The sequence below is a fragment of the Mus caroli genome, unplaced genomic scaffold, assembly GCF_978045245.1.
Source record: "Mus caroli unplaced genomic scaffold, Mus_caroli_1 scaffold_1, whole genome shotgun sequence".
NCBI lineage: Eukaryota > Metazoa > Chordata > Mammalia > Rodentia > Muridae > Mus > Mus caroli.
Genome location: NW_028227256.1, coordinates 182,001,527 through 182,015,313, shown reverse-complemented (window position 1 = coordinate 182,015,313; position 13,787 = coordinate 182,001,527).

The window sequence follows — 13,787 nt, the reverse complement described above, 5'->3', positions numbered from 1 at the left end:
TATTTGTTTCTTCCCCCTTTTCCCCTGCCCCATTCTATCTTCAGGTGGAGTGTGAAGGAGTCTTGGTACTTGCCCTTCCAAGGGTTCATGCTAATGGAGTTTGGACAGGCAATACTTCAAAGCCTACACTTGCTAACACCACATGTCATCACCAAACGCTTCTGAGAACATGACACAGCTCAGAGCTCTCCCCAGCGTTGTCTTTAACATTGACTTTGATCCTTGGCAGGCATCAGCTAACACCCCTAATCTCGCCATAACAGGAAAGATGCAAGAGTGTTTGTGATTCTCTTCCAAGCTGTAGAGTTGCATCATACCCTGGTCATTGAAGACTGACTCTCTGCACAGATTTCCGGGCTTCTTCCCCCAAAGACAGTTAAGTCTGAACTGGAATTAAATGTGAATGTGTCTTAGAGCCAGTCTCTGCAGGACCGCATCTGCAACTGTTACTGTGATTCATATCAACATTATAAAAAAGATATTCAGTAGATGGACTAAATACATGAATGTGTTCACTAGAAAGGACACTTGTTTTTACAGTGACCAAAGTTTCAAAATAAAGATTTATCAGCTTTCATTTTTGTTACTTAGGGATTTTGTTACACTTGCCTCTGAGTAGCTACATGGTAACTCAGCTGTAGATAATTACTTTCTTAAAGTCAAAGGTGTAGTGCATTTTATAAAAATGCTGGATATAGATCCACTGTTTACCACACAGGCGATAGAGTATGATACATAATATTGACCTTTCCATGTCATTAGACCAGCTCTTTGCAAGTTGAGTCTATGTGACAGATAGTCTAGAGTTTATTCAACTCAATGCTTATGTTGATTTTACTTCCTACAATACTATTTTTCAATATGAGCATCAGCATACATTATATATTTGTTCTTCTCTTTGTAGAAAAATTAAAAACATGAAATAAATTAAAACATACAGGTATCCCCTGAATGATGGTAGTTCATCTTTAAAATTATATCTTTACATCAGTGCAAAAGCAATATGCATTTGCCCCTGAAGTGGGGATTTGCATCTAGCCCAGCTAGTACTGTATGCAGTCTGACATTTGAGAGATACTAGGCAGCAGCAAGGGCCACAAGCCCCGAGCAGCCACATAGCCCTGGGAGAAGCAACTAGGGTCACATAGGAAAAGTGAACTCAGTTGAGAAATTGCCCCCATCAAATTGACCTGGGAGGCATTTTCTTGATGAATGATTGGTGTGGAGAATCTGGCCCACTATGGGCAGGGCCTCCCCTGAGCAGGTAGTCCTAGGTTACATAAAAAAAGCAAACTTAGCAAGCAAAGGGGAGCGAGCCAGGAGGCAGGATTCCTCCATGATTTCTGTTTCAGTTCCCACCTCCTGGATTCTACCCTGACTTCCCTTGGTGATGGAATATAAATTGTGCGCTGACATGAACTCTTTCTTCTACAAGTTGGTTTTGGTCACTGTTTTATCACAATAAAGGAGAAAACAAAGACAGCCACTCTTACCTGTGGGACACCATGCTGCCAAAGTAGGATGTGTAGTCTACCATGTGTATTCATGGGGTTTTGATTTATATTTTCAATTTAAAATAGATTTGTAAAGATGTGGAAAAGCATCGTCAGCAGCAAAATGATGTTAGAACTGTTTTCATTTTATCAGAAAGCATGATTTTCATTTCTACCTAACTGGATTTTGACCCAAGAAACACATGGCATGAGTTACATGAATCCATGCAGTCAGTTCTTGGGCCTGTTTGTATGTTTTCTCTGTAGCATCAAACCCAATGGTGCCACGTGGAATATGGAAACATATAACATTTATCTTGCCTCTTCAGAGAATGCCTCAAAACCACTCAGTTTTCTCAATTTTGAGCATTTCTAAACAGGCAGGATAATTCTTCTACAAGCACTTGAGTTAAAAGGGCTTCAACTGATACCTTTCACAGTGTTAATCAACTTTAATTGATATTCAAACACAGACCTCCATAAGCACTAGGTAACCTACAAAATATGATTTATGTCAACAAAGAGATTATAATTAAGTTGAAAACAATTCAGCTGATTAGGTGGTAAAGGATCTCAGAACTGCTCCGTAGTCACTGTGGCCTGTTATACTCCACACCTGATGAAGATGGGAACAGAAAGTAATTCTGAGAAAAAGATGACTCTGTGAAAAGTGAAATATTTTTCCCATGTTGGGCACCATTCAAGTCAACAGTAATGGATGAAAATAAAGCACGCCAGTCATGGGGCTGGGTAGGCGGCTCAATAAGTACAGTGCTTGCTGTATAAAAATAAGGACCTGAGAGGTCACCTTGACAATCTACCCCATAATCAGCTGCTGCAGACTGGCCAGGGTCCTACAACATCCAAGCTGAGCTGATTAGATTTTACTTCTAGAAACTGAGAGCCCAGGCTCAGCTGTAGAGACTCTCAGGTTTGGGGCTTGAGTTGGAAGATAATGTGCATTCTGGAACTCCAGAAGAATGAAACACACACACACACCTCTATAAAACACAAATCCATAAACTCATATGCATGTGAAGACTCCTGACACACATACACACACACACACACACATGCTCTTACATCTAGACTCTCCATCTTTTTATGTACAGCTTCTTTCACTGACCATAATGATCCCTGCTCTATCAATTTCAATTTCATCATTCTATGGCTGATTAGAATTGCATCGTGAAGGATATGAAAGAAGAAAGAGAAGGGTGAGAAGAAAGAAAAAAAAAACCTTAGCAAATGTGGGGGAAGAGAATGGAGTGGAATATGTGTAAGATAAAGTGAGATGTGGAGAGCCATGCCGCGAGCAATTGCTGTGGAGAGCCGTGACCGCTGTGCCTAACTAGTAAACAAGCCTTGTACGCAGGTGCGAGAGTGAACTCACTCCTAGTCACTGCCCATTCTCGGGGCGTAGTAATGGGGTGATGGGCAAGCAACGAATCAGGAGCTGTCATGCCACATCAGGTTCTGAAACGTCACACTGCGGGCTATATAAGCGACTCCATTTTCTGGGTTCAGGGTCTTCCTGAGAAGTAAGCAATAAAGCTTTGCCGCAGAAGATTCTGGTTGTCCTGAGTGTGTTTCTGCCGGCGGGGACAAAAGCTCGGGATAGTGAGACCCCTAAATATAGGGGTGAAAAGAAACCTTGAAGAAACAAGAGAAGAGCAGGAGATGCAGGGGAGGGCAGGTCGAGAGGGGCAGATAAAAACGAACTACAGTGGCAAATGTGTGTGGAAACACCATAATGAAACCCACTACTTGTGTCATACTTGTGAACCAGGCTAGCCTGGAACTCACTATATAAACCAAACTGGCCTTGTGATTATGGCAATCTTCCTGGCTCAGACACCTAAGAGCTGGCAGTATGGGTGTTCACTACCGTGTTGGGTTTGAACCCTCATCATTTTGTTAACTAACTTAATAATTATTAACAACAGCAACAATCTAAGAAAGGTAATAGGAGCTGACCTGATGGACTTCCCAAGAGAGAATGAGACAGAAAGGCAATATCCAATGTCTGGCTCCTGGGAAGTCCTCTGTCCCCTAAACTTGATTATTTACTCCAGTTCAAGCATTTGTTTTGCTTCCCACACCATCAGCTCTAGAAAGGATTTCTCGTGGCCTTCAGTCGCCACCTCACTTTGCACTGCTCTCCCTCATTATTTCCAGTCTCTGCCATCTTTTCCACCACAGCCTCTGCTTTTTGTAGGTGCCTCTCGTCTTTTATGATTTCCTTTCTCCTTATCTCATCTGCTTCCTTTATCATTGTTGCTAACAAGGCGTAAACATGCTCGTCAATGAATTTGCCAACCACACTATGTTGGTACTTGCGTATTTTAATTATTTTATAATATTTGAGTATTTTTATTTTATTTGCATTGAGAATTATTCTAACCCATTAAGTAACAGGATATATATTCACAGTTCTTTAAAAATTGATAATATTGGTAGAAGGACCAGCATGATTGCACAGCAAGCCCTCCTACCCTTTGAGCCACCTCCCCGCCCTATGCTAACTTTTAATTGGTCTTTATGTAAGTGATTGGCACAGTCAAGATGTTCTCTGGTACACTGGCTGCTTAGCTGCAAGTATTTCTTTGTTCTTGTCTATTTATGTTTATCCATTTTTTTGTTGGGTTTTTTTTTCTTTTGACATAGGGATGCAATGCCAAATCTTTTAAGTTCAGACTCCATTATAGAGAACCTAACCTAAGTTTGAACTCAGGTAAACTAACAGGCTGGTACCTAGCATTTGTTTCCAATTTCCTCCCAACAAAACCTGAACCTAGCTCCAGTGTCTAGGTTAATCCCCAACAAGACCAGAGTTTCCAGGCTCCTCCCTCAACAGGTTATTCCCCCCAACAACACTGCACTACCAATGCAGAGGGGAGCAGAAGTTAAGTTTATGATATGACTCCCAGCACCAGCCAATTATGTTGAAGGCCACAGCAGCTTTCCAATGAGATGCTTGCACATGTACTCCCTGCTTGCTGGTTACTATAAAGCCTTGCCCCATAGACATCCAGGGCTCCCCCCCCCACCAAAATCATCCTACTTTATGGTGACTGGGGAGGGCCAGAGGGCCAGAATAAAATAAAGATACTGCTATGGGTTGCATCAGATTGGTTCCTGTGTATGATTTGGTGGATCACTAACATTTCCCTGGCACAACAGGATCTTGCTTTTTTTTTTTTTTTTTTTTTTTGCACCAAAAGTAACAGAATGGCCTACCTACCTACCTAGCAAAGCTATGTTTGAATGACTGAGGCATCCATTTCTACCACTGGGTAAAGTAGATTAAGACGATGAGGAACACATAGTTTGAGGCCATAGGAATCCATGGAAGGCAAAAGAAAATGTAGCCAGTGGACTCCCTTCCTAACATATAACATAGGCTTTAGTCTTCTACTAAAAAGAATCATGTTGAATGGGTCCAGTGTACGAGCAAAGCTTGAACAGACAGAAGTGAACACAGCACGTGCCTCTACTCTTGTGGGGCTTTTACTCTGGCAGAGGCAGAGAGAAAAGGAACAAAAGGAGGAACATAAGCTGTGAACACACACAGATAGTGTGGTTGGAGTCTGATAGCCCTGGGGTCTAGTGTTTTTCAGTAGTCAGAGTAGATCTCTCCGTTATATTATTGTGAGTGTGTGTATGTGGAGGGGTGCATGCACGTGTGTGGACTGCTGCTTTCCTCTATTGTCCTCTACCCTATTATTTTTTTAAACATATACATTTTAGCCATTCATTTTGTGTGTGTGTCCACATAAACGTGTGCCACAGATTGCACGTGCATGTCTAAGGACAACATGCAGAATCAGTTCTATCCTTTTGCTATACAGGTCCTAAAGATTTATCATTAGGCTTGGTGGCAAGCATCTTTGTTTACCTGCTGGGCCATCTCACCTGCTGGCTAGCCTCTCCTTTTAGGACAGGGTCTCTTATTGAATGGGAGCTTAACATTTTGGCTCTGCTGGCTGGCCAGCAAGTTCCCAGGATCTGTCCATCCCTACTGTGATGGTTTGTATATCCTTGGACCAGGGAGTGGCACCATCTGAAGGTGTGGCCTTGTTGGAATAGGTGTGACCTGGTTGGAATGGGTGTGTCACTGTGGGTGTGGGTATAAGATCCTCACCCTAGTTGCCTGGAAGTCAGTCTTCCACTAGCAGCCTTTGGATGAAGACATAGAACTCTCAGCTCCTCCTGTGCCATGCCTGCCTGGATACTGCCATGCTCCCACCTTGATGATAATGGACTGAACCTCTGAACCTGTAAGCCAGTCCCAATTAAATGTTGTTTTTTATAAGACTTGCCTTGGTCATGGTGTCTGTTCACAGCAGTAAAACCCTAACTAAGACAGAAGTTGGTACCAGAAGTGGGGTATTGCTGTGATAGGCCTGACCATGCTTTTATTTGAAAGAATGTGGATTTTGGGACTTTGGATTTGGAAAGCAGTGGAATGCTTTAAATGGGGCTTAATGGGTCATCCTAGTAGGAATATAGAAGACTTTGTTGCTGGGAATGATTTGAACTGTGTTGACCTGGCCCAAGAGATTTCAAAGGAGAAGAATTTCAGAATGTGGCATAAAGACTGGTTTTGTGGTATTTTGGTGAAGAATGTGGCTACTTTTTGCTCTTGTCTGAAAAGTTTACCTGAGGCTAAGGTGAAGAGACTTGGATTAATTGCATTAGTTGCATTGACAAAAGAAGTTTCAAAAAAGCCCAGCAGAGACTTTGTTCTCTGGTTAAGTCTTATGAAGAGAAGTATGAACAAGCATAGCAAGCTTAGAAAGGAAAAATATAAAATATATGGTTTGAGTATTAAAGGAGTACCAGGAAGTGAAATGGAGCAAAATCTCGTGTTCTAGGAGATAACAGATTAAGGGAGTGGGACCTTGGGGCAAGATTCTACCCAGCTTAATTAGATCCAGGCATGGTGGTACACACCTTTAATCCCATGAGGCAAGCATGCTGATCTCTGCATTCAAGGTCAATCTACAGAGCAAGAACCAGGATAGCCAAGCTTAGGCAGTGAAGGATTTAGAAAACATAATGATAATGTAATAATACAAGGGGATCATGTTCTAGTTCTTGTAAGCAGCAGAACTCGGCAGATTCAGCCATGTGCCTCTGGCTCTAGAATTAAGAATGGAAGGAACTACTGGGAAAATTGATGCTGGTTAGCTGGAGCTAAGGAATTAGCGGTGATTAAGAAGAGACCAGCATCGTTGAGGTGAAATCTTCTGGAAATTGTTTTCTGGGAGCACAAAGAAGCTGTGTTCCAGAGATACCCAAGGTTGTACCTCATGCTGCGGCTGGACTTGGTAATGTGTAAGAGTCACTCAGGTGGTACTGCTTGTGAAGGAATGAAGGGATCATGGAGAGAAGCTGAGGCTTAGCACTGTGAGAGGCCAGGGAAGCCCATTGGAGAAGGTGAAGCCTCAGCTGTAGTTGATGGCCCAGGATTGAAGGGGTCATGCAAAGGATTTGAGGCTTGGCACCCTGAAGAGAGCCTATGAGAGGCTATTGGTGAAGCCTAGTTGGAGTGGAACACCCCAGTGTATTGGAGATGTCAGTACCATGGGATGATCACCAAGAACAGAGGCCGTAATGGAGTAGATCAACCTGAGCATAGAGTGCTACAGAGGACAGAGATGGAGAAGTGATGCCAGCCTTTAGGAGGAGTCCCAAAAATCCAGTGGAATCCCAGACACTGAAAGAAGAAGCTGTAACATTGAAATTGCCTTGGAGACTCAAAGATGTTAAAGATGCCAGAGCCATGGGATACATGCTGAGGAAAGCTGCTAACAGGGAGTGGAACCAGCCCAGGAGGAAGCAGTTTGTTGCAGTCAAAAAAGATGAAAAAGGAGTGGAGATCTGAAGACCACTTTGACATCAGACATGGAGATGCAGAGTTTGGAGTTTGCCCAGCTGGTTTCCTGCCTTGCTTTGGGGATTACAGTTAATTAAGTTGAATGAATCTCAGAAGAGACCTTGAACTTTGGACTTTTAACATTGTTGCAACTGCTATAGACTATGAGGACTTTGAAAGTTGCACTAAGTGCATTTTGCATTATGCTATGTTTAAGTATGGCCCCCATAGACTCATGTTTTTGAACAAGTCTATGGGGACCAGGGAGTGGAATGTGATGGTTTGTATATCCTTGGACCAGGGAGTGGCACCATCTGAAGGTGTGGCCTTGTTGGAATAGGTGTGACCTGGTTGGAATGGGTGTGTCACTGTGGGTGTGGGTATAAGATCCTCACCCTAGTTGCCTGGAAGTCAGTCTTCCACTAGCAGCCTTTGGATGAAGACATAGAACTCTCAGCTCCTCCTGTGCCATGCCTGCCTGGATACTGCCATGCTCCCACCTTGATGATAATGGACTGAACCTCTGAACCTGTAAGCCAGTCCCAATTAAATGTTGTTTTTTATAAGACTTGCCTTGGTCATGGTGTCTGTTCACAGCAGTAAAACCCTAACTAAGACACCTACCCATCAATGATGTAATTATAAGCACATGAGCCATAAATAGGTTGGTTGTGTGGATACTGGAGATTGGATCTCATGTCTACAAGCTTGTATAGTAAGCCCTCAAACACTTTGAGCCATCTCCCTTTACTACCTTTTAATTAGTTTTTGTGTAACTATGATACAGTCATGATGTTCTCCGGTCCACTGACTGCTCATCTGCAAACATTCCTTTGTTCTTGTTTTGTTAATTTTTGTTCATTTATTTGTTTGGGTTTTCTGAGACAAGTCCTTTGTATCTAGCCCAGGTTGGCCTTGAACTCATGTAAACCCCTACCTCAGCATTCGTACTACTAGTGTTGTAAGTATACATACACCAACATGCCCACCTCCCAGTGATTCTGGATTACAGTAAGCATGACAACACTGTATGACATATTGGTATCATGGTCTCTGCCATGGCTTGTTCTGTGCATTGGGTTATAAATAAATAACTTATCTCTCTCAAGATATCTATCTCTTCATGTTTTCGTCTCTTAACTAAGAATGGGACTCACCTGGAAATAAGGCATCTGAAGAAATAATCCTCACCTTAGTGAGGGAGCGCATGTCACATGGGGCCTCTAAACTCAGTAACTGGTGTGGTTATGTGAGAAAGAAAGGGAATCTCAGACATGGAGACACAGAAGATGCACATGGGACCATGTGAAGAAAGAGGCAGCATTTGGAGGTAGGCAGTCAAGAGTGAAGGAATGTAGAGGGGGCCACAACCACCTAAGATAGAAGACGAGGGGATCTGGCTCCCCCAGACCCGAGGGAGCTCCATGCACTGACACTGGTTTCAAATCTGCAGCCTACAGAACTGGGAAAGAATGCTTGTCTGTTTGAAGTTACTCTTTCCTGTTGTGGCAGCTCCAAGAAAATGACAGGGCTTTGGGCCAGGAATTAGGCTAAATGGAGTTTGGAAACCTTTACAAATAAGCAAACAGTGATCACCACCTCAACAGCAACAACGCATTTGTCAAAAGTGAATTGTTAAGGACGCACGAAAGCACAACTGTTGAGGACCTCTGGAAAACTGATGGTTACTGTTTCCAGATGTCCAAGGAACAGCCGCTGGAGCCACCCGTTACCTCTCCTTTCTGTCTCTCATCACTAAATCCAAGTCATGTGGAGGTAAGACGTGTCAATGATATAGAAACAGGAGACTACCATTCCTTCACTACATTTGACTCTTATGCAGCTGGCAAGATGGCTCAGCAGTTAGGAGTACTTGTTCTGTGTTCTTCCGGCAGAGGATTGGAATTTGTGTTCCAAATGGCAGCCCACTACCATTTGTAATTCCTGTTATAGGGGATTTGATATTCTCTTTGGGCATCTGTGGGTACTCACACACATACATGCACCACACACATCGGATGAATAAATAAATTTGGTTCTTATGATAATTGGCCAAGGAGTTGGGTGTTGGTCTTTCCTTACCAGAATCACTGTTGTTCAGTGAGTGTTGCTTCAAAAGTGATGCTCTACTTCAGGACATAGATGCCAGGGCTCTTTGAACAATGAGTGCTCCTCTGTATCACCAAAGAGAATAACCATTACATCCTCCTGACACACCAGTGAACAATGAATGGAGAAACAGCAAATAAGGTAGAAAGAGAGGCAGATGACATGGTTAAAGGTATTCATGTAGCATGAAAGATTTTAATGAAAATATCTAAGTCTGTAATGTCACTAAGTCTTAGTTAGGCATTCATTACTGGCCAAGGCAACTTTTTTAAAGGACAACATTTAATTGGGACTGGCTTACAGTTTCGGAGGTTCAGTTCATTATCATCATGATAGGAAGCATTGCAGCATCCAGGCAAACATGGTGCTGAAGAAGGAGCTGAGAGCTCTACATTTTGACCTGAAGGCAGGCAGAAGGAGACTCACTTCCACAGACAGCCAGGAGGGCACTCTTTTGCACTGGGTAGAGCTTGAGCAAGGGATCTCAAACCCCACCCCTCAGTGACATATTTCCTCCAACAAGGCCATGCCTCCTAGTAGTGCTACTTCCCATGGGCCAAGCACATTCAAACCACCACAGTCACTTCACTATTTGTTGCTCCTATGTTTGAGTTTCTATTTTTTATTCTCAGCTAAAGCTATACATAGGAAGCTATAGAAGCTGATAAAAGGGCTCATTCACTGGGAAGAGATAAACAGAATCAAATCCTTATCTGCAGTGATTCTCCATTATGGATATGATCACGTGATTATATTTCAAGGGCTCAGGTTCATTTCTGAAGCCGATATCATATTTATTGGATTTGTTTTCAACCATCACTACGGTAAAGACAATAATCCTTCAGCTACCCTGATGGTGTCACAGCCAAGACTCTAACAGAAGAGTTTAGCCTGATACAATAGAGAACTGGGATAGCATATAGAGGCTGCTGACCAGAGCTGAGGAGTTTATCACATGTTTGTGGGGGAGAATTTTCTAGACTTATTCTATGGAGTCATAGAAGTGAGCTATTAGCTTATTTGTCCAACATAATTTTATTAAGTCACTAATTTGTAGAAATTTCTGTGCTAGGTTCTGAGGTAACTTGAATTTGTCCCCCCTCTCTGGAGAGGAGCACTCTAGTGAGAAGAATCTTGTAATTCCTCACCCCAGCACCTTATCTTCCCATGACATGAAGGGGTTAATGTATCCTTTTCAGCATCTGTCGAGATTCCAGGACAAGTCAGATGGTACAAAAAAGAGAGCTCAATCAGTGCTGGGCATTTATAGCACTGAGTAGGTCACTCTATAATCCTCTCTTCCCTTTTCCCTCCATGGCCTATGGACGTGAATGGCAATTTAAGTGAGCCATAAAACATTGCTGGAGAATTCCTCCATGTACAGAAAGAAGCAGCAAAGCACTGAGATGAATGGATGCAGGAGCTGTCAGAGCTAGGGAGAGATAGCACCTAATATTTATGAGACTGTTAAACTCCCATGTGCTCAGGACCTATGAATCTGGAGATGTGTCACCTAGTCATCAACTTGGGACTCTCTACCTGCATTTGTCAAAATCATGTTCCCTTCTGAGCATGGCTGGTGGGACAGAGCCAGACAGTTCTACCTGGGTGACATTTTCAGAACTCCCATTCCTAGCTGAAAAGATGTCTTTCATTCATCACTAAAGATGGAGAGTTGCTCCCTTCTCCATTCTCTCCCTTCCTCATCCTGTACCTACCTCCCTTCCTTCTTCCCTCCCTTCCTTCCTTCCTTCCTTCCTTCCTTCCTTCCTTCCTTCCTTCCTTCTTTACTTCCTTCCTTCCTTCCTCCCTCCCTCCCTTCCTTCTTTCCTTCCTTCCTTCCTTCCTTCCTTCCTTCCTCCCTCCCTCCCTCCTTCTTTTCTCCTTCTCTCTTCAAAGATTTATTTTTTAAATATTTCTATTAATTCCTTTCACATATTACATTTTGATCATATTCATCTCCTCTCTGGTCCCCTCCCTAGGCCACTACCCAAGTCTGTACCCAACCAAGTTTTCTTTTTGTAACACATCAAGACCCATTAGTGCTGCTCATATATGCTTGGCCATTTATTTTAGCTATTTTTTATTGTTCTGCTAAGATACCATGACTAAGGCAACTTATGAAGAAAGTATTTAATTTGGGGTCATGGTTCCAGAGGGTAGAGTTCCAGAAGTACCAGAGTCCGTGATTACCACACACACTCAGGTGCAGAAGATTCCATAGAGAGCATGGACACAACAGTCAAAGAAAATGCAAAATGCAAAAAGATTCTAACTCAAACATCCAGGAAACCCAGGACACGATGAGAAGACCAAACCTACAGATAATAGGAGTAGATGAGAATGAAGATTTTCAACTTAAAGGGCCAGCAAATATCTTCAACAAAATTATAGAAGAAAACTTCCCAAACCTAAAGAAAGAGATGCCTATGAACATACAAGAAGCCTACAGAACTCCAAATAAACTGGACCAGAAAAGAAGTTCCTCCTGATACATAATAATGAGAACAACAAATGCACTAAATACAGATAGAATATTAAAAGCAGTAAGGGAAAAAGGTCAAGTCACATATAAAGGCAAGCCTATTAGAATTACACCAGACTTCTCACCAGAGACTATGAAAGCCAGAAGATCCTGGACAGATGTTATACAGACACAAAGAGAACACAAATGTCAGCCCAGGCTACTATACCCAGCAAAACTCTCAATTACCATAGAGGGAGAAACCAAAGTATTCCATGATAAAATCAAATTCACACAATATCTTTCCATGAATCCAGCCCTTCAAAGGATAATAAAGGGAAAAGACCAACACAAGGACAGAAACTACACCCTAGAAAAAGCAAGAAAGTAATCCTTCAACAAACTTAAAAGAAGACAGCCGCAAGAACAGAATCCCAACTTTAACAACAAAATAACAGGAAGCAACAATTACTTTTCTTTGCTTCTATAAGGCAAAAGACACTGTCAATAAGATAAAAAGGCCACCAACAGATTGGGAAAGGATTTTTACCAATCCTAAATCTGATAGGGAACTAATATCCAATATATACAAAGAGCTCAAGAAGCTGGACTCCAGAAATTCAAATAACACCATTAAAAATTGGGTACAGAGCCAAACAAAGAATTGTCAACTGAGGAATACCAAAGGGCTGAGAAGCACTTGAAAAAAATGTTCAACATCCTTAGTCATTAGGGAAATGCAAATCAAAACAACCTTGAGATTCCACCTCACACCAGTCAGAATGGCTAAGATCAAAAATTCAGGTGACAGCAGATGCTGGTGAGGATGTGGAGAAAGAGGAACACTCCTCCATTGCTGGTGGGATTGCAAGCTTGTACAACCACTCTGGAAGTCAGTCTGGCGATTCCTCAGAAAATTGGACATAGTACTACCGGAAGATCCAGCAATACCTCTCCTGAGCATATGCACAGAAGATGTTCCAACTGGTAAGAAGGACACATGCTCCACTATGTTCATAGCAGCCTTATTTATTAAAAGGATCTGCAACCCTATAGGTGGAACAACAATATGAACTAAGCAGCCTTATTTATAATAGCCAGAAGCTGGAAAGAACCCAGATGTCCCTCAACAGAAGAATGGATACAGAAAATGTGGTACATTTACACAATGGAATACTACTCAGCAATTAAAAATGATCAATTTATGAAATTCTTGGGCAAATGGATGTATCTGGAGGATATCATCCTGAGTGAGGTAACCCAATCACAAAAGAAGTCACTAGGTATGCACTCACTGATAAGTGGATATTAGCCGAGAAACTTAGAATACCCAAGATACAATTTGCAAATCACAAGAAAATCAAGAAGAAGGAAGACTAACATGTGGATTCTTCATTCCTCCTTAGAATAGGGAACAAAATACCCATGGAAGGAGTTACAGAGACAAAGTTTGGAGCTGAGATGAAAGAATGGACCATCCAGAGACTACCCCACCCAGGGATCCATCCCATAATCAGCCACCAAACCCAGACACTATTGTATATGCCAGCAAGATTTTGCTGAAGGGACCCTGATATAGCTGTCTCTTGTGAGGCGATGCCAGTACCTGGCAAACACAGAAGTGGATGCTCACAGTCAGCTATTAGATGGAATTCAGGGCCCCCAATGGAGAAGCTAGAGAAAGCACCCAAGGAGCTGCAGGGGTCTGCAACCCTATAGGTGGAACAACAATATGAACTAACCAGTACCCCCTGAGCTCGTGTCTCTAGCTGCATATGTAGCAGAAGATGGCCTAGTCGGCCATCACTGGGAAGAGAGGCCCCTTGGTCTTGCAAACTTT